The sequence below is a fragment of the Cryptomeria japonica genome, chromosome 2, assembly GCF_030272615.1.
Source record: "Cryptomeria japonica chromosome 2, Sugi_1.0, whole genome shotgun sequence".
Taxonomy (NCBI): Eukaryota; Viridiplantae; Streptophyta; class Pinopsida; order Cupressales; family Cupressaceae; genus Cryptomeria; species Cryptomeria japonica.
The window spans coordinates 410,158,495-410,180,526 of NC_081406.1; positions in this window are offsets into that span (position 1 = coordinate 410,158,495).

The window sequence follows — 22,032 nt, forward strand, 5'->3', positions numbered from 1 at the left end:
AAAAAATAATACCTTACCCTAAAATATATATTCAAGGCATTCATTCAAATATAAATAAATTTTATCTTTAATGCACTTTCAAATAACGTAAAGAAGAGAATATACTTCCCTTTTATTATTTTTAGGAATTTTCCCCTTTGTTGTGCATCCATTCGTGCCACGTATCTTCTTCTGGTTCATTTGAGGATCACCCTTTATCTTTTTGGCCAAACTTCCTCAATGGCGAGCTATTCACAGGTCTTATCAATTCTTCAGTTTCATCAATACCTTTTGTTTTCGATGGGACCATGTCTGATTTCTTCGATGAACCTCATGTCAATGACTATTGCTTTCAATGAGTCTGTTTTGAGATCCATCGCAGCCTAAGTTTGTTTGATAAGCTCTGCACCACTGAACTGTTTCACTTTAACCATTTGCCTTAACCGCCTCAGTCTACTACCTGCCACTAGCGATTAGTCACCAAGTCGCGATGAATACACATCGAGCACCTTTTGATTGTAGTATAGCGACCACCATTAGATAAATTCATCCGATTGTCTGATCGTCCTTATCTGCTTGACCTTTAACCTTGCCTGAGCGGCTCTCTCTTTTCTTTGTTTGTTCGTGCCGCATGTCACTTTTTGGTTTGCCTGCAGATCCACCTTGACTGCCACTAAACCCTATCTGTCTTGCCATTTCATCCACCACTGGACCTTGGTTCTTCTTCTGTGCTCCACCATGTGGCACATCTTAACTCGCTTCCAGATCTACCGAGATGATACCTCATCTGCCACCTTGGTAGTCGCTATGTCATGGGGGATATAGGTCATGTAACTTCATCTTGCGGTATAGCAACGATTGTTGATCCACTTCGAACTTGCGTGCTCGTTAACCTCCCCCTTTTTTGCATGTGCTTAGTTGCCAAGTCACGGGTTTAAACCAGCGTGCATCTCTATCTTGCGACATAGTGATAGCCATCAGCTCCTTTGTGATCATCATCTAATCAATTAAACTTGCTCGATCTTTAGCCTCCATCCTCACCAGTCTGTTGTAAAATTTTGGTTTACTCAAGATACGTGTGCACGTGGGGTCCACCGGCTTCAGTCTTCTTCACGCCAAAAGCCTTTTGTCTTTCGACAGTTATCATACGGTCCGCTTTGGACTTAAATGTTAAATGAGCTTATCCCACAAACAATGTGGGATAAAGGCTTTCCCTCTGCTAGTGCAGCACACTTGAAAGTTTTCAAAGCCTTTTTCACTATTCTATATGCATAGGTTTGGGAGTCTTGGTGATGCCAGTTAATCTTTGTTCAACTCCATTTTCTTTAGTGTGCTCCTGCATATAAAACACCCGCAGTAAATGCTCGAATGATAAGAAAAAGGGCATCTATTATAGCACAAAGTATTTTGTAAAAATATGTGCTAACACAATCAACCATGTAGGATCATGCAATCGCTCAGGTACCATCACGCATTTGTTTTTGTCATAGTTTATTTCTCTTTTTTCTATGGATTTTATTGGGTTACTAATTATCTGTCTATAGCCTATGGTGAATTTATAGAGAGGATCATATTATTATTGAATCATAAACATCCATGCTCGCACACTTCATTTTTTTGGGCTTAAAATTAAACAATGGTTAAAATGGACATGCATGTATCACACTTCAGTTTTGGGCTTAAAATTAACAATGGTTAAAATGGACATGCATGTGCCACACTTCAGTTTTGGGCTTAAAATAAACAATGGTTAAAATTGACATGCATGCATTCACATTTGGTGTTTTAAAATTGACATGCACATGTGTATCTAACACCTAAATTTGGGTTTTTAAAATGAAAGTGAATCAGGATGCTCAATAGGTTAGCTCACATTTCATTTTCTTAAGGAAAAAATATTTTATCGTGTTTGGGGTGGACATACTGTTGCATTAACTACCTTTCTACCCACCTTCAGGGTCTTGGGAGAAAGGGAGAAGGTGATAGCAATGCCCAATTTTATTTTATTTCAAGTAGTGAGGGGTATCTTTAACTGGGGATTTCATCACCCCACAGGGGTACTTCAAATTGGGATGCATTGGGGATATCATCTCTCCCAACATAATCTCGAACAGGTTTTTTGAGCCTCTATATAAACATACTAGTCAAGCGGCTAGAGTGTTGAGTGAATTCTATGTATGTGGGGGCCTTCCCTGCACCGATAAGTTCAACTAAAGTCTTAAGTGGGTTTCTCTGAGAATCCGTTGTTGGATTGGGAACACTCTGTTGGTTCCCAGAACCATAGATTGGAAAACCAAAAGACTTGCCAAATCCTCAAGTAGTCCAACCAACCTTGGCCAACGAACAGGGACGATCAAAGACCAAATCCCTCTGCACTTAAGGCTCCACTGAACCTAGGCGGGTATGCCTCTTCCTCTCAAGAACAAAAGAGGTTATTTATAGTGGATTTAAACCTTATAGCAAGTTTACACAACTAGAAAATTATTGTTCTGCAACTATGCTTTATTATGTGCTTTAAATGAATGCTTTGAATATAAATGATTGTGAATGTATATTGAAAATGAGATTGCTTTCAAGATTTAAATGAAATCTGTATAGATTAGTTCATATAGGATTTGGGAAGAACATTTCTCTATCAAGGACCTTGAATACATACAAATCAAAACCTTAAAAGATCAATAACAGACCAGTGCCTCTATCCAGCGATATATATGACACTTTGTGGACAAAATATCTTATCAACTCAAGAGACAATTTCTCATCAACTATGAAGATTCAGTATGTGTTACACAAACAATAAGAACTCAGTCTTTCACTTAATGCAATGACATGTGATTCACATCATAGAAAATCTATAAACAGATTTATCAAGAGGACAAAAATAATCAACACAAAAGTGTACACAATATTTGGAAAAAAGAAACAACGAACCTTGTATATTAATCTTCAAGAAATAATTACATACATAAGCTGCACTTGCAGATACTCTATTACAGATTGCTTGCACAAAATGATACTTCTTCTTCCTATAGACTTCTCTAATATAAAATGATATTAATCCTTATAGCAGTCTCTTGTTCTTATTGTTGGTATTTTGGTATGGTTTTGTCATTGATGTCAACACCTGCTAACACACCTACTTTGGAGATCCAACAACATTCACCGGCAATCAGTAAAATGCTCAAACAATCACCGGTATATAGTTAACCGACAGGATATAATGTTCATCGGTACATGCAATGACATGGAAGACACTTGGTAATGTCGAAGACATCATGTGGACACTTTTCCTTGAAGTAATATCATTGGTATATTCTTATTTGCATATTTGCTTTTACCGGCAAATAGGTCCAGGTTATCTAGGGTTACACCGACAGGTTTATCTTTTCCAGATCAACATGGCACGCTATGGAGATGATTTATTATTGTTGTAAATGCATTAAGCTGACATGTTCAATCGGTTATTGCATCAGATATTGTATTATTTGTAAAATGTTTTATTGTAATATCTTGTAGAGCCGACCTACTAAAATTGGTCTTAGGGTATGGTATAAATGTAAGATCTTATTTGTAAGATCAAATGTGGAATGCAAAAAAGATTTAAGGAAGGGTATATGCGAGATCAAGCAAAGATATACACGAAGACATCATTTGAAAGTGAATTTAGGTTTTTGGAAAAGCATATCAGCATTACACCAGTACTGAATCCAGCATATGAAGATGCTATTTTGTGCAGTACATTCTCATTGGATTTAACCATCCAACTATAGTCAGTGTGACTCCCATTTGTGTTTGAGCAGTGAGCTCTAGGTTGTTGGCCTTTCTGCATTTGCAGACCCATCTTTGTGCACTTACTATCTGCAATAGTATCATCTAATTGTGGGTAAGGTTTCCCACCGTGGTTTTTCCCCTTACAGGGTTTCCACGTACAAATATTTGTGTCATGTGTTGAGGTTGACTTTGTGCTTATGTTTCATGCATTAATTCTTACCGGTATAGCATTTCCTGTTAACATTGTTTACTGGCACAATTAACTGTCTTACCGGTATTAAGCAATAAGTTGGTTAATAAGATTTTGGTTTGAATTTATTAGACAACTGATTCACCCCCCCCCCTCTTAGTTGTCCCCAGGACCTACACTTATGACTCTCCCCCTTTTACATAAAAAATGACTCCCTATAAGTATCTAAAGCAAAAGGCATATATGAAAGGACACACCCTTTCATACACAGATAGTTTCCCTCCAAAGGACACACCCTTTGGTTTAATAAAAAATTACAAATCAGAACCTTTGAAAATACTAAATGATGCTTTAATAACATGTCTTCTATTCTCCATCTTGATAAAAATCTTCGGCAAATATTCATCATCCTCTCATTATTTCCTGCACACAAGATAAGCCAATCAAATTCCTTAATTTTGAAAATTAGGTATACTCCACCTTAGATTTTGAAAAGTCAATTATCTTTGTATAAATACTGGTTTGAAATAGTCCAGTAAAACCAAAGTATTTATATTTTAAGAAAATAATTCTACGAATATAACACCCATTTATATAAAAAATAATACTTTACCCTAAGATGTATGTTCAAGGCATTCATTTAAAAATAAATAAATTTTATCTTTAATGCACTTTTAAATAACGTAAAGCAGAGAATATACTTCCCTTTTATTATTTCTAGGAATTTTCCCCTTTGTTGCGCATCCATTCATGCCACGTATCTTCTTCTGGTTCGCTGGAGGATTGCCCTTTATCTTTTGGCCAAACTTCCTCATCAGCGAATTGTTCGCAGGTCTTATCGATTCTACAATTTCATCGATACCTTTTGTTTTCGAGGGGACCGCGTCTGATTTCTTCGATGAACCTCATGTCGATGAAACTGCTACTTTTGGTGAGTCCCTTTTGAGATCTATCACAGCCCAAGTTTGTTCGATGAGCTCAATACCGCCAGACTATTTCACTTCAACCATTTCATTCTGCCACCTGCCACTAGCGGTTAGTTGCCAAGTCGTGATGGGTAACTGACGAGCAGTTTCCCATTGTGGTATAGCGATAGACGTTGGATCTCTTTCAACCTGATCACCCCTTAACCCTCGTTGAGCTTCCTTAATCTGCTCATCCTTTTCCTGATCTACCTCCCTCTACGCTCTGCCATGTGTCTATTTTTTATTGGCTCTGGGATCTTTATCATGCTACCTCAACACGACCTAGACTCACTGTCAGATTTTGGTCTTTTGAATTGCTTCCTTAGTAGGCCCCACCACTTAGTCGCCATGTCGCAGTGAATATCCATTGAGCACCTTCCAATCGTGGTATAGCAACCACCATTGGATCAATTCGTCTGATCATCCTAATTTGTTCGGCCTTTAACCCTGCTTGAGCGGCTCTCTCTTTTCTTTGTTTGTTCGTGTCGTGTGTCACTTTTTGGTTCGCTCGTGGATCCACCTCAACTGCCACTGGACCCAATCTGTCTTACCATTTCATCCGCCAATGGACCTGGGTTCTTCTTCTGCACTCCACCATGTGGTACATCTTGACTTGCTTACAGATCTACCTAGACAACACCTCATCTGCCACCTTGGCAGTCGCTATGTCCCAGGGGATATAGGTCATGCAACTTCATCTTGCGGTATAGCGATGACCATTGATCCACTTTGAACTTGTATGCTTGTTAAACTCCCCTTTTTCGCACGTTCTTAGTCGTGAAGTCATGGGTTTAAACCAACATGCATCTCTACCTTTCGACATAGCGACGACCATCAGATCCTCCACGATCACCGTTCGATCAATCAAACTTGCTCGATCTTTATCCTCCATCCTCGCTAGTCTGTTGTAAAATTTTGGTTTCCTCAGGATACATGCGTGCATGGGGTCCACTGACTTCAGCCTTCTTCACGCCAAAAGCCTTTTGTCTTTCGATAGTTATCATATGGGCCGCTTTGGATTTAAATGTAAAATGAGCTTATCCCTCAAACAATGTGGGATAAAGGCTTTCCCTCTGCTAGTGCAACACACTTGAAAGTTTCCAAAGCCTTTTCCACCATTTTATATGTGCAGGTTTGGGGGTCTTGGCGATGGCAGTTAATCTTTGGACAACTCCATTTTCTTCAATATGCTCCTGCATATAAAACACCTGCAGTAAATGCTCGAATGATAAGAAAAGGGGCATCTATTATAGCAGAAAGTATTTCATAAAAAATATGTGCTAACACCCTCAAAATTTTACAGTAAGAACCAACTTAGTAGCCCAAATCCTACATTCAATGATTCCAAAACTATGGATCATACCCAATAGATTTTGTTCATGTACCTTGCATTGTGAGACAGAAATCCCTCAGTTATAAGATCTTCAGATCTTTGGGGTTGGAGAGACTGGCATGCCCGAGAAGTGTGTGTCGTGGAGTGGAACCAGTGCTGCTAGACTCTCTAGTTGTTCATGTTGCGGTATTTTGTAAGGGCCTCATTTGAATGGTTTCCAATTTCCAGGCTAAGATTATCTTCTATGTTTTTATATTTATTGTTGTGTTAGACTAGTATTGATTCAGTATTGGGCTATTTTAGGCCCTATCCTACGTATCTCTAAATTCTCAGACTTTGTTTGAAAACAAGTTCAGTCAGCCATACCTACCTTAAAAAATTGTTCTCAGACTTGGAAAACAACAAAACTTATGCTACATACAGAATTACCCAAAACAAAGTCCATTTTGGAATGTCAGACAGTCCTGCAAACTCAAGGTTTTACATACTTGTGACCATAGGTAGTCCTTGCATAGTCCTCATTTACGTCCTTATTGTCATCCTTAGTCCTTGCATAGTCCTCATTTATGTCCTTATTATTGTCCTTAGTCCTTGCATAGTCCTCATTTACGTCCTTATTGTCATCCTTAGTCCTTGCATAGTCCTCATTTATGTCCTTATTATCATCCTTAGTCCTTGCATAGTCCTCATTTACATCCTTATTCTCATCCTTAGTCCTTGCATAGTCCTCATTTACGTCCTTATTATCATCCTTAGTTCTTGCATAGTCCTCATTTACATCCTTATTGTCATCCTTAGTCCTTGCATAGTCCTCATTTACGTCCTTATTATCATCCTTAGTCCTTGCATAGTCCTCATTTATATCCTTATTATCGTCCTTGTATAGTCCTTATTTATGTCCTTATTATCATCCTTAGTCCTTCCATAGTCCTTCCATAGTCCTCATTTACGTCCTTAGAAGTTGCATAATCTCTATTTATGTCCTCATTATCATCCTCATATATGTCCTTGTCTAGACCTCATATATGTCTATCTTAGATCATCATCAATTGCATAATCATCCTGAAAAGTCACAACATGCATCTTAGTGGGTGTCCCGCGTGATGGTTTTCTCCCCTTTGAGCAACCTAATCTAGTGCCAAATGGTAGTCGATGAGAAATCCTGGATGGTTTAGGTAACTTGTGTAATATCGTAAAAATGGTCATCTAAACCATGGGCCCCTAATCTCGACAACATCACCAAGGTCCTAACCAAAGGCAATTAAATCAATCTTGGGCACATTATTAATTCTTTAATCATCAAATATCACATGGCAAATCAATTACTCAATATTAATTAAATATTCATTTAATTAATTGAATCATTTCCAAGAATATCATTTTGATCAATTATCCCATTTTAATTTATTAAATATCCTTGCATATTTAATTAATTAATAAATTGCCATTTAATCATGCAAAAGGAATTAATTTATTACAAAAGAGGAATTAATTATAAAACAAGAGTTGTATTGAAATTAAAATAAAAGAATTGAATTGAGAGAGAAATCAAACTTGAGATATTATTTCTTTTTCTAAATTTAGAACTTGAAATCAGAAAAGCAATTTAATTGAATTATTGAATTATTCTCTAAAATTGGAACTCAAAGATTTTCAGAAAAAAGAAGTTCAGTTGCATTGAAAAGTCTCTTTTCTTGAATAAATAAAAGAATTATCTATTTTTATCATAAATGCATGGAATTAATTTATTATTATTTCCAATGCAACTTGGACTTCTAATTTGAATGCATTTCAATTAAACTATAATTGGAATCTATCTCAAGGTTAACTAAACCTGATTTCTCAATTATTTTCAATTAATCCTAAATTGAGTTTTTCTCTTGGTAATTCTCTATAAATTCAGTCTTCAGCTCTCATTCCAATTTACCCCAGAGATTTTTGAGAACACGCTTGGAGATTATTATCATGCTAATTTCACTCTGGAGTCATTGAAGATTATTGTGCTTTTTAGATTATTTGCATCCATTTTACTCATCCATTTTACATCCATTATTGCTTGAATTGATTATTTGCTTGAATTATTCATCCATCTTGCATCCATATAGTTAAATATCATTTAGATTAAATCCTTCATCTTGGTGTAGTCTAGTCACTGGTATTGCTTATAATAATCTAAGAGCAATCTTATACTCGCATCTTTTAGAAGGCAATTAGTCGCTTTGTTATGGTTTTTTACTTATTGATTATTGATTATAAACCATGCATATAATGACTTAATTGAAGTGTTGTGCTTGCAGCTTACACACCACTTTTTCACACACACATCTCTAGCACCCACCGTGGGGCAGAAGACTACATTTTTCGACCTCCAAGACTGACTGCTTTGTTTTTTGTTATTTTCCAGATTTTAGATTTTTTTGATTTTTCGTCCGTACATCTCATACAACAATTCCCACAGGATTAAACGACAAACTACAAGTGTCATACGAACTGGAATCTTGTCTCGTACAAGCTAGGATTCTCTATCGTATGAGTTTTTATACTGTCGTATGACTCTGTATTTTCTGGTAAAAAATTAAAAAAAAAGAGGCAAATTTTCATTATTTTTTTTTATTATTCTAACTACTGACCCTGACTGTTTATCTGTCTATCTCAGAATTTTTCACAGCCTAATCAATTTTTGCAGAACGCTTGTCAAAGAATGTGCTTGTTGCACAAAGACAATATGACTACTGATTCATTGTCTTTATAGGTTGCCTAAGGAGAATCGACTAAACATCATGTATTCTATAAATTCATTTTTTAGGAACCTAACTTGCTATCTGGTTAAAGAACAAATCTGTATTTTGTGTTTTTACAAGATTCTGAGAGGTAGGAGAGTATGCTCTTGTCTTTTTCTAGACAATAAAAAATCTAGACCCTTGAGGCTTTTTCTTTGTTTGAGATTTGAACATATTTAGCAAGCCTGCCCTCCTGAGGGGTTGAAAAACTCTTAAAGTCGTTACAGCCAGTGTGAGGGGAATGACCTAAGTGGAAATGGCTAGATGTCAAGTACTCCAACCCACTATAAAATAAACGTGATTTGATGAAAATCAAGTCAACGACAATGCTCGGGAATAGCTCTCCTCCATACCTTCAGGTATATTAAACCTTGGTTTTCAAGGCTGGGAGACCTCTTAATTGAGTTTATACCTCGACATGCCGAATGGATCCCTGACTAAATCCAATTCAAAATTAGAAGCTACCTGGTTCACCTCCAAAAGGGAGATAATATTTGTGCAAGAGAGATAGTAACTCTCCCAAGATACTTGTCATTTCGTGCCCCCATTAGCATTTGGAGTCGGATAATATGGCTTTGAGAATCCATTACGTGAGACTCAACATCCGTATTTTGATTAGCTATTGGGTGTGTACCTGAGTCTACAAGCAAATGTTTTCTTTCCTCACTAAATTCCTTAGGGTTTGCATGTTGTGATTGGAGTCACTATACATACTACTTGTTTTCTATGTTTTCATCCCTGAAACGAAAATTGAAATACCAAAAATTGGAGAAGACAAGAAACAACTCAGTGATTTGAAACTTTGTTCGCGTCAGAAACTAGTCCATCCTAAGTTGAAACTCTGTCAGTGTCAGAAACTAGTCCATCCTAAGTTGAAACTCTGTCCATGTCAGAAACTAGTCCATCCTAAGTCGAAACTCTGTCCGTGTTAGAAACTAATCCATCTTAAGTCGAAACTTTGTCCATCTTAAGTCAAAATTCTGTATCCTGGTCCAAAATCAGTCCATCTCAGAATTGGTCATACTCAGCAAAAAAAAAAAAAAACTCAAAATTTTAAGTCTCTTCCCTGTGAACAGTCGTACGAGTCTGATAATTTATCATGTTGCACCTGATCCTGTGTCGTACGAGTCTTTTGATTTGTCATCCTAGACCTAATCCTGTGTTGTATGAGTCATTTTAATCTGTTGTCTTGTTATGTATCTTGTGTCATACGAAACATAACTACTCTAAGTCTTTTGTCATCCTGAACATACCCATCTGTCGTATGGTACGAGACAACAACTCGTACAAAACATAACTTTTGTCATCCTGTAGCTGCTAAATTGTCATCTAGTTCAGAAAATCCTCTCGTATGAGTCTCTGGTTTTGTCAGAACAGAACAGTCAAACTTGCCTAAAAATAGCTTATAGCAAACATAATACTGGTTATCAATTTTCCAGAGCATAAACAAATCAAGACAATGTACCTCTGCCATTTGCGTTGCATGATTTGGTCAATCATCTTTCAGCTAGTTCTAATCAACTACCTATCAAATTTTAGTCACTTGAATAACGGCTTATACAGGATAGATTGTTTCTGAAACTAGACTGAATCTTACACTATGCTTAGAATCAACTTAGATATACGTCTTATACAGGATAGATCTTTCCTAAAACCAGACTGAATCTTAGTTGTTTCTCCCAAACAATACTCTAAACAGAACAACTAGCTCTAAAATTGATCTTGAGCTCTGCATCACAAACAACTTTAGGTCACACTAATCCATATAAATGCCTACACAAACCAGGAGTTCTCGTAAGAAAGAAGCCAAAGGAAAAGGAATACCCTTTTCATACACTGACAATCTATTTTACGAAAAGGATCCACTCACTGACATACCATCATCATCAGGCGAACCAATTTTTGATGAGCCTAAATCTCCCACTATATATAAGACAGAACACAATGACGGAAACAAGGATGATAATAACATTCTCAAAAATGATAATGATTCCTCATCATCAAGTGAGGTTGGCGAAGACACTAAACCTCTAGAAAAAGAAATCCTTGACTAACAAAAGGACAAAGACTTTAGAAAAATGATGAAAGCTATCATGACCCGAGAGAAGGAAGACTATTTCTTAGAACTAGCAAAACAAGGTGCTAAACTTCCTACTGGATATGATGTTCAGACACTCGTTACTAAAAAGAAAGAATCACCTATACTCATGGTACACAAACAATTACTAGCCTTACGAATGGAGGTCACAGAATTGAAGAATAAGGACAAGTCCCCAAAACAATATTCTCTGGAAACAATATGTCCCTTTCCATTTGACAAGAATCTATACATGCCTCCATTTCCCTCATGAGTGGAGATCCCAAAATGTGATAAGTATGATGGTATCTCAGATCCCCAAGATCATGTCAAGGAATTTTGTGCTGCTTGTATGGAGTTCATGCACGATCCAACGTACCTCATGCACCTTTTCCCGAGGAGTTTAGGGGGTTAAGCAATGGAATGGTTCTCAAGTCTACCCAAAGGAGTAAAAATATTTGAAGAACTAATCCAACTATTCTTACAACAATATTCATACAACATTAGACATCTTGTGACTATGATCGAGCTTTGCAATACTAAACAAAAAATAGGAGAGCCTCTTCTTACTTTTCTCCAACGCTGGAGAAAGATGTTTTCTAGGTATTCTCGACTTATCCTAGACTCTAAGAAAATGGATATATTTGTCAATAAATTGGTCCCCGAGCTGAAATATAGTATACAAATGCAAGTACACCCATCATTTAACAAAATGGTAGATAATGCCATTCGAATGGAAGATGTGCTCATAAAGAAGGGGGATATCACATATTGGAAAGAAACACAACCAGGATCTAGCTTTAAAGAGAAGAACAAGTATTAGAAGTTTAGCAAAGACAACAAAAAGAATGTTGTTAACGATGGAGTAGTAGACACTGTCAAAGCCAACTCAAAATCCACAATATTTAATTTGGCTAGTGGTACACAAGCACTTAAAGCTGTTGAGGCTGCAACAGAAAATCCGCCAAAGAAAACAAAGGAATGGTTCAAAGAAAAGCCTTGGCTTTCTAAACCTAAGCATGATTTTACTCCTCTCGAAGAATCATATGAATCCGCTTTCAAAACTCTGTTAGAAAACAACTTGATAACACTACCAAATAACTCCAGACCATATGATCTAGATGTCAAACCAAGAGGGTGGAGAGAAAATGAATACTGTGAGTTCCATTGGAATAAAGGTCATAACATAAACAATTGCATGAAGCTAAAACATGAGATTCAAGATCTCATAGACGTTGGTAAAGTTGTTGTTGGGAATCATTTGACTAATTCAGATCATAAAGCATTTAAAGACCCTTTGCCTATTTATGAACAAGGTGATTCTTCAAAGACCAAAGGAGGTGCCAAGGTAAATTATACTTATGCCAGTCGGGACAACATTATCAACATGATTGAGCCTTCCCACTCGGAATATTGCAATGTTATTATAGTCCAAGATAAACCAAATGAATCATGATATGCAAGAGCTCTGACATGTTCTCAGAAGAAAGTCACTCTCCAAGGAGCTAGTTCTTCCAACCCGGCTCAAGAAACATCAAACCCATAAGCCTTGCCAAACAAACAAAAAGAATCAATCTTGGACAAATTTAAAAGGCTAATTTCATCATCATCTTCTGGATATAGTGTCATTGAACAGTTGAAAAGGACAAATGCTCAAATCTCAATCTTTGAGTTGCTAAAACTCTCATCTGCTCACAAAGAGATCCTAGATAGAGCATTGCTCACCACCAACATTCCAAAAGATTTAGACATTGATCGGTTTCAGTCTATGGTGGGTCATCTGACTTCACCTCACTATCTGACCTTCTTTGAAGAAGATGATAACTCACTAAATCATCCACATAACCAGCCATTGCATATTGAAGCCATGATCCATAAACACAGAGTCAAACGTGTTTTGATAGATGGAGGCGTGGGGTTGAATATTTGTACTTACAGTCTGCTTACACAACTAGGATTCTTTGAAAATGTCATTGATCCTGGCAAGAAAATAACAATAAAAGCCTATGATGAAGAAGAAAGGACTTCTAAAGGTCTGGTGTCATTACCAATCAGAGTGGGACCGATAGAGAGAGATGTCCTTTTCCAGGTTCTTGATATTCCATTGTCATATAATATATTACTGGGCAGGTCATGGATTCATGAAATGAAGGCAGTACCATCAACATACCATCAATGCTTAAAGTTTCCTTATAATGGAGTTGAAGTCAGTATTCCTGCCGATACAAATGTCATTTGTAATGCATTGACAAAAGGTGCAGATACTTTTGTGCCTCATAATAGGGCAGCCTCTCCAAATGCAGATCCAGAAGCACTAATGAAAGACTTAGAAAAGAGATTGAAGATTAAAAATACTGACATGGATGGCTACAAGATAGAACCAATACTTTCATTAGTTTCTCTCCCTCCATCACCAAAATAGTTGGGCAAGCCATCAGAGGCTATGAGAACACAAACTTCAGCTCCGAATACCATATATGATGGTCTCTTTGTACAATCTTCTACCTCCTTGGCGGATGAAATAGAAGAAGATGTCGTTCTTAACTAGCTCTTTAAGGAAGATAGTCAAAATGAGGAGATACGACATTGTGAGATTTCCTCAAACCAATATGGTCCTAGATACAAAATGATTCAACACATGGGGTACTCAGGTACTGGTCCTCTGGGTAAACAAAAGGAAGGTATTACTAAACCAATTCAGCTATAAACTAAATCCACAAATGATAAGGCTGGACTGGGTTACGATCCGAAAAAGACATCAGACCAAAAACATGTTTCTAAGTCTAAGTGGCATTAAAGAATATCTCCTTTAACATTACTGGAAGTAGATACTCAACAAACAAAAGAAGAGTGTAGAAAAGAGAAAGAGGAATCAACAATCAAGAAAGAAGAAACAGTTAGTGCTCAAGCTTCGATGGTATCAGCTACAATAATACAGGAAGTTGAGGTTCCTGAGGATATAAGAAATGAAGTAGTAAGAATCAAATAATTGTTTGCACCACTAAAAATTCTAGTCACATATACTGGCAGGCAACAAGTAGACAATTCAGGGACTGATTCAAACGAGTATGAATGGGGCCCTGACCACCTCTCAGACACATCCACTACAAAAACTCCAGAAGAGTCTAGTGGTGTCATAGATTATACTCAAGAGCTGATGCACATAAAACTAGAGAAAGAAATATAGGAAATTAGAAAAAAGAGACAAGCAAATTATGAACAAGGACTGAAAGAAGGAAGAATACCAGAAAGCTTCTCATCTATGTATCCCTGTCCTAAAATAGAACAAATCAGGTATAGCACTACACAAGAAGAGTTGGAAGCTATAGAACAAGAGCCAGTTATCAGTCCAGAAGAAGCTGAATGGAGTAGAAGACATCAAATCACAGAAACATCAAGATCATGTCAACAGGTGTGTCAGATACAAGTGACAAATGAATGACAACATGAAGGAACTTGCAATATTAAAGATGTTGGTGTTGATACCATACATACACTTATTAAATCACTTGAAGAAGACTCAAAAACTTCACCTGATGAATCTGATGACAGTCTTATTCAGGACAATATCTACTCACCCTCAAATTCTGAATCATCTGACACAAACAAAGAAAATTTGTCTACTGATCTTGTTGTTGTTAAACCATGATATGACATCCAGTCTGGCATAAAGAATGACGTTACAAGTATGTCTATCGGATTAGATCAATTAAATATTAACATGAACTTTAATAATCATGATCTTACTCTTCCTGGTCTTGAGACACTTACGCAAGGTATTCTTCTCAAACTTGACTTTTTGATCTACTGTTGTGATAACAATACCATGAATTCTCTTGAACCTATCCAAAATTTATCCTTAGTACATCCCAAGTTGATTGAATGCACGTTACAAAACAAGCCCATGAGTATACCTACTTTTGCCAATGACTATACATTAGCCTATTATCTCAATGCAGTTTAACCCATAGACTCTTCCACCAGTGAACAGAGTGAAAATATGACTAAAGCGAATATCAAGTATCTTAGTTGCAAAAACAAGAAAAATAAAAATAAAGATCTGATGGCGAAAATCACATTGTGGTGGTGTTAGAATCTAAAAAACAGAAAATAAAGGATGTACCTAAAGGTGAAAACCTCTATGAGGTGCCTGAAGGTGAGATACTTGATATACTACCAAGTCATTTCCAAGAAAGGTCCTCCATATTGATTGAGCCAACTCATCCAGTGAACATTGGGAGTCAAGAGACACCACACATCATTCATGTAGCTCAATCACTATCAACAGAAGAATTGAAGGAGTTCACTCAGCTATTCTTAGAAGAAAAAAAAAACTTTGCATGGACGTACTCTGATATGCTAGGCTTGGATCCTGATCTCATTATGCACCATCTTTCAATTATACTAGGAGTAAAACCAGTTAAGCAAAAATCTGTAAGATGCACCTACATGTAGCACTATTGGTCAAGGCTGAATTAGAAAAGCTGCTCAAAGTTGGATTCATTAGAGCTATAGATTATGCCGAATGGATTTCAAACATAGTACCTGTGTCAAAGGCAGACAAGTCTATCAGAGTTTGCACAGACTTCAGAGATCTTAATAAAGCCTATCCAAAGGACGACTTTCCATTACCAAATATTGATATGATAGTCGACATGACTATTGGGTATGAAATGTACTCACTAATGGATGGATTCTCCGGATACAATCAAATCAAAATAGCTCCGGGAGATCAAGAAAAGACAACTTTCACCTGTGCATGGGGAACCTTTTGCTAGAACGTCATGCCATTTGGGCTAAAGAATGTAGGAGCAACCTATCAAAGAGTAGTAACAACCATCTTTCATGACATGATGCATAAGAATATGGAAGATTATGTTGATGACACCTTAGTGAAGACTATGAAAAGATCAATGCATATTCAAGAGTTAGGTCCTATACTCGACAGAGTGGAAAAGTTCAAACTTTGGTTAAATCCAAAGAAGTGTGCATTCAAAGTGACATCTAGTAAACTACTTGGCTATATGATTTCAAAGAAGGGAATCGAGGTTGATCCCAAGAAGGTCCAAGATATAATGGAAATGCCACCTCTGAACAACATCAGTCAAATGAGAAGTCTACAGGGACGTCTCCAATCCATTAGACGATTCATTTCTCAACTAGCAGACAAAGCTCAACCTTTCACAAAGGTATTGAGAAAAGGAATAATATACAACTAGGATCAGCAGTGTGAACAACATCTTCAACAGATAAAATCACTAATCTTATATATATCAGCAATGGATTCATCACTGGGGGCACTTCTAGCACAACAGGATGACAACAAAAAGGAATGAGCTATTTATTACATCAACGGGACATTGGTGTCTTATGAAATGAACTACACTATAATAAAAAAGGCATGCTTGGCGTTAGTCTTTGCATCACAAAAACTGAGACACTACATGCTAGCACATTCAGTCACGCTAGTGGCCAAAATTGATCCACTCAACAGGAAGATTGGCAAAATGGGTCATGATCCTTATAGAGTTTGACATTGAATATGTGGAATGCAAAGCCATAAAAGGATAGGTAATTTCTGATCAACTTGTTGAAGCTCCACTTAAGGACACTCAACCGCTTCATATAGAGTTTCTAGATGAATCTATAATGCACCTTACTCAACAACCTTGGAAAATATTCTTTGATGGGTCCTTTACTCAAAATGTTTCAGGTGCGGGCATATTATTCATTACTCATCAGAAGTATTCAATCCCAAAGTCTTATAAGATTTTATTCCCTTGCACAAACAACATTGCAGAATATGAAGCTTTGGTGAATGGGATAAAACTAGTTATTGAATGGAAGGTTGCAAAATTGTATATCTATGGAGATTCTTAGCTGGTGGTTAATCAAATCAATGATATATATCAGACTCAAGATGAGAAATTGGTGCCTTACAAGAGAATGGTTGATAATCTTAAGAAGTATTTTGATTTTGTATCATTCCAACAGATTCCTAGATCTGCAAATAGAGAAGCAGATGCTATGGCTACCTTGGCATCTATACCTGAGTTACAAGAGTCCAATTTTTGCTTTGATTTCCTGGTGGAAGAGTTATATTACCTCGCTTATGATTCTCCTAAGACCCAAATAGTCTGTGCTATTATTGGACATGACTCATCCTGATACAACCACATCTATTCCTATCTATGTGACCAAATTATCCTGGGAAATCTTACCCAAAATGAGAAAATAAACCTAACTCAAAATTTTTCATGGTATGTTATCATTGCTAATGATTTATTTAGACGAGGTTTGGATGGTACATTGCTTAGGTGTCTAGAAACTAAAGAATCTAAATGTGCGTTATTGGAAGTTCATGAATGTGTTTGTGGATCTCATTCGAATGGTCTTACTTTAGCTCGAAAACTATTACGGGCTGGCTACTACTGGCCAGCCATGAAAAAAGATGCCATAAAATTTGCTAAGACTTGTGAGAAATGTTAGCTTCATGGAAATCTCATACATGCCCCGGCAAGGGACCTCATACCATTCATTACACACTGGCCTTTTCAACAATGGGCCTTTGATCTCATTGGTTAGATATATCCTACTTCATCCAATGGATATAAATTCATCATAATGCCACTGAGTATTTCACCAAGTGGATGGAAGCAGTTCCCCTCATTAAAGCAACTGCTAAATAGGTCACCTTGTTCATCCTGAACTATATCATCTACAGGTATGGGATACCTTCGTCCATCGTGACTGATAATGGAGGAAAGTTTAAGAATAAAGATCTAGATGAGCTTTGTGAGAAATTAAAAATAAAGCAACACTAGTCATCGGTATATTACCCTCAAGGTAATGGACAAGCTAAGGCGTCTAACAGAAACCTACTGACTATCTTGCATAGAATAGTGAATAAATCTGGGAAGGATTGGCATTTGCAGCTCAATCTTGCACTATGGGCTTATAGAACAAGTATTAGAACACCTACTAGGGATACACCTTTCTCTTTGGTGTATGGGTCCGAAGCAGTACTACCTATTGAAGTAGAAATACCATCTCTAAGAGTCTCTTTGCAAGGTCTTGTTACTGACAAAGATCATAGAATATCTAGATTGCAAGAGCTCGAATTGTTGGATGAGCATCGACAAGTGGCATTTGATCATCTCAAAGTGTATTAGAAGAGAATGTCCAGAGGATATAACAAGAAAGTTAGACAAAGAGAATTTCAGGTTGGTGACCTAGTTCTGAGAGAAAATCTAAAAAATCAACAGTTTCGTGACAATAAAGGGAAGTTTGAACCCAACTGGTTGGGTCCCTACATTGTTACTGCAGTATTTGGCTCTGGTGCCTATCAACTCTCAAAATCAGAAGGAGAACAACTCCGTGAACCGATTAACACCATCCACTTGAAGAAATTCTTTGCTTAGCATTCTTTGTGCCATTTATTCGGTGTGGAGCCTGATCAGTCTCTAAGTGGGAGATTGTTGAAATGTGGCAACTGATCAACAAAGTATTGTACACTCAGCATGTATCATTTTCAAGGTTTGGGGGTGGCAACCCCCAAAGCAGGCGAAGCCTGCTATGGGGGTTTGGGGGCGGTAGCCCCCAAGAAATTTTTTTTTGTTGTTTTTTGTTGATGAAAACCGACATTGTAATAAAACCCTAAAAAGGCCGACTTTATTTGTTGCCCTAAAAATGCATGTTATAAGTGGCTGGGATGCTTAAGGCATGGTAAGTTGATGTACTATTTTTGCTGGATAATAAGAAAGATTGGATGGTTGTGTATGGTGGACGTAACCCATTCTAGGTGAACCATGTTAAATCTTTGTGTTATCTGTGTCCTATTTTATTCCTTTATGTTTTGTATTTGAATCTACATATAACTGTTAGTTCATAATTGCTTCATATCTGCTTGAAACCTTAACAATTGGTATCAGAGCAAGGTTTTCTATAAATTGGTAGGACTTTTAGATTTGAGTGGGAGAAATGGAGGATTCCAAATTCAAGGTTGAAAAGTTTAACAGCCAGAATTATCAGTTATGGAAAATGCAGATGGAGGATTACCTGTATCAAAAGGATTTGTGGCGGCCATTAGAAGGAAAGGCAAAGAAAGTGACCACAATGTCAGATGAAGAATGGGACATTTTAGATAGAAAGGCACTGGGATCCATTCGATTGTGCCTTGCACCATCTATAGCTTTCAATATAACATAAGAAAAAATGGCTGTAGATTTGATGGCGACATTGGCTAAGCTGTATGAGAAACCCTCGACTTCGAATAAGGTATTTCTTATGAAGTATTTGTTTAATTTGAAAATGAGTGTGGGAGGATCTGTAGCAGAGCACTTAAATGAATTTAATACAATTACCAGTCAATTGTCTTCGATAAAAATTACCTTTGCAGAAGAGGTTAGGGCTCTCTTGATTTTATGTTCTTTACCAAAAAGCTAGAATAGTTTGGTTATGGCTATAAGTAACTCTGTCTCTGGTAAAAAGACTTTGTTATTTGATGATATTGTTGGTGTTATCCTAAGTGAGGAAATGTGAAGGAAAAGCACAGGTGAGACTCCAACATCATCAGGTAGTGTTTTGAATGTGGAGAACAGAGGAAGATCAAAGGAAAGAAGAAAAGGCCCTTGGAATGAGAAGTCACGAGGGAAGTCAAAGAAAGGATGCTCTCAATCTAGAGGAAAGAAAGATTGTTGGTACTGCAGAAAGCCTGGTCATCTAAAGAAAGACTGTTGGTCTCGGAAAAATAAAGAAGGAGACAAAAATGAAAATGACAGTAAGGAAGCTAATATTGCAAGTAATACTTTACAAGATGCTTTAATCTTATGTTTGGATAATGTTAATGATTCCTGGGTAATAGATTTTGGGGCTTCATTTCATGCTACACCCCATAGAAAATATTTTCTAGATTATTTTCAAGGTGATTTTGGATAGGTATATTTGGGTGATGATGAGCCCTATCAAATTGTTGGAAAAGGAAAGATAAAGATCAAGTTGCCGAATGGTAATGACTGGTTTCTGCAGGAGGTAAGACATGTTCCTAACTTAAGAAGAAATTTAATTTCTGCAGGGTAACTAGGTAGGGAAGGTTGCATAGTTATCTTCTCAGACAGTATCTGGAAGGTCAGTAAAGGATCATTAGTAGTAGCTAAAGGTGTAAAGGTAGGCACATTATATTTGTGTACTGGTAACACTTACTCTACCTTAGCTGCTACAGATAAAGTTACTGTAGGGACAACAACAATAGATGTTGCAAGAACAGATTCAATAATGTGGCACCATAGGCTTGGGCACATGAGTGATAAAGGGATGAAAATCCTTCACTCCAAAAATCTATTGCCAAGACTAAAGAAGATTGATTTAGAGTTCTGTGAAAACTGTGTTTATGGCAAACAGAAAAGAGTTAGATTTCTCAAGGTTGGGAAAGAGAAGAAGAGTGAGAAGTTAGATCTTGTACATTCAAATGTATGGGGACCGGCTTAGGTGTCATCTTTTGGTGGCTCTTGTTATTATGTTATTTTTATTGATAACTCAACTAGAAAAACATGGGTATATTTCCTAAAGCAAAAATCAGATGTTTTTGAAACTTTTAAGAAATGGAAAGCTTTGGTTGAGAATAAGACAGGAAAAAGGTTGAAGTGTCTCAGATTGGATAATGGAGGTGAGTATTGCAGCAAGGCATTTGAAGATTACTGCTCCTTAAATGGGATTAGAAAGCAGAAGACAGTTCCAGGAACTCCATAGGAAAATGATGTGTCAGAGAGAATGAATAGGACTATCATGGAACGCGCGAGGAGCATGAGATTGCATGCTAGATTGCCCTTACATTTTTGGGTAGATGATGTACATACTACTATCTATTTGATAAATAGAGGACCTTCAACCCCTTTGGATGGTGGTATTCCAGAAGAGGCATGGATTGGTAAAAAGGTAAATTATTCTTTTCTGAAAACCTTTGGTTGTGAAGTTTTTGTCCATGTTGATAAAGAAAACATAACCAAGCTTGATGCTAAATCTCAGAAATGTACCTTCATTGGATATGGGATAGATGAATATGGCTATTGGCTATGGGATTTTGAAAATAAGAAAATAACTAGAAGTAGAGATGTTATATTCAATGAGAAGGTTATGTATAAAAAATAGATGCAGGAAAAGAAGCATGAACAAGACAAGCAAGAATATGTGGTGTTGGATGAGATTCCTGAAAATGAAATGCCACAGGTACCTGATGCTCAGCAACAACAGAATATTCCACAAACTCCTGCAAGTGTTAGATGTTCTACGAGGTCAATTAGACCCCCTGAAAGATTTTATCCTTCTTTGTATTCTATATTATTAACTGATTCTGGTGAACCAGAAGAATATGAAGAAGCAATGCAGGTAGATGCCAAACAACAGTGGGAGCTAGGCATGAAAGAGGAGATGGACTCCTTGATAAAAAATAAGACTTGGGACTTAGTCCCTTTATCTATAGAAAAAAGAGTCTTGCCTAACAAATGGGTTTATCGGCTGAAGGAGGAGAAAGGAGGTCAGAAAAGATATAAGGTCAGACTTGTGGTAAAAGGTTTTGCATAGAAAAAGGGTATAGATTATGATGAAATATTTTTTTCAGCTGTAAATATGACTTCAATTAGAACTGTACTTAGTCTTGTGGCTGTAGATGATTTACATCTTGAACAATTAGATGTCAAAATAGCTTTTCTCCATGGAGATTTGGGGGAGGAAATTTACATGTTGCAACCACAGGGATATGAGGTCAAAGGTAAGGAGAACTTGGTGTGCAGGTTGAAGAAAAGTCTGTATGGCCTAAAGCAAGCACCTCGACAATGGTATTTAAAATTTGATAGTTTCATGGCTCAACACGGTTATCATAGATGTCATTCTGATCATTGTGTATATTTTAAGAGATTTGATAATGGAAGTTGTATTATCCT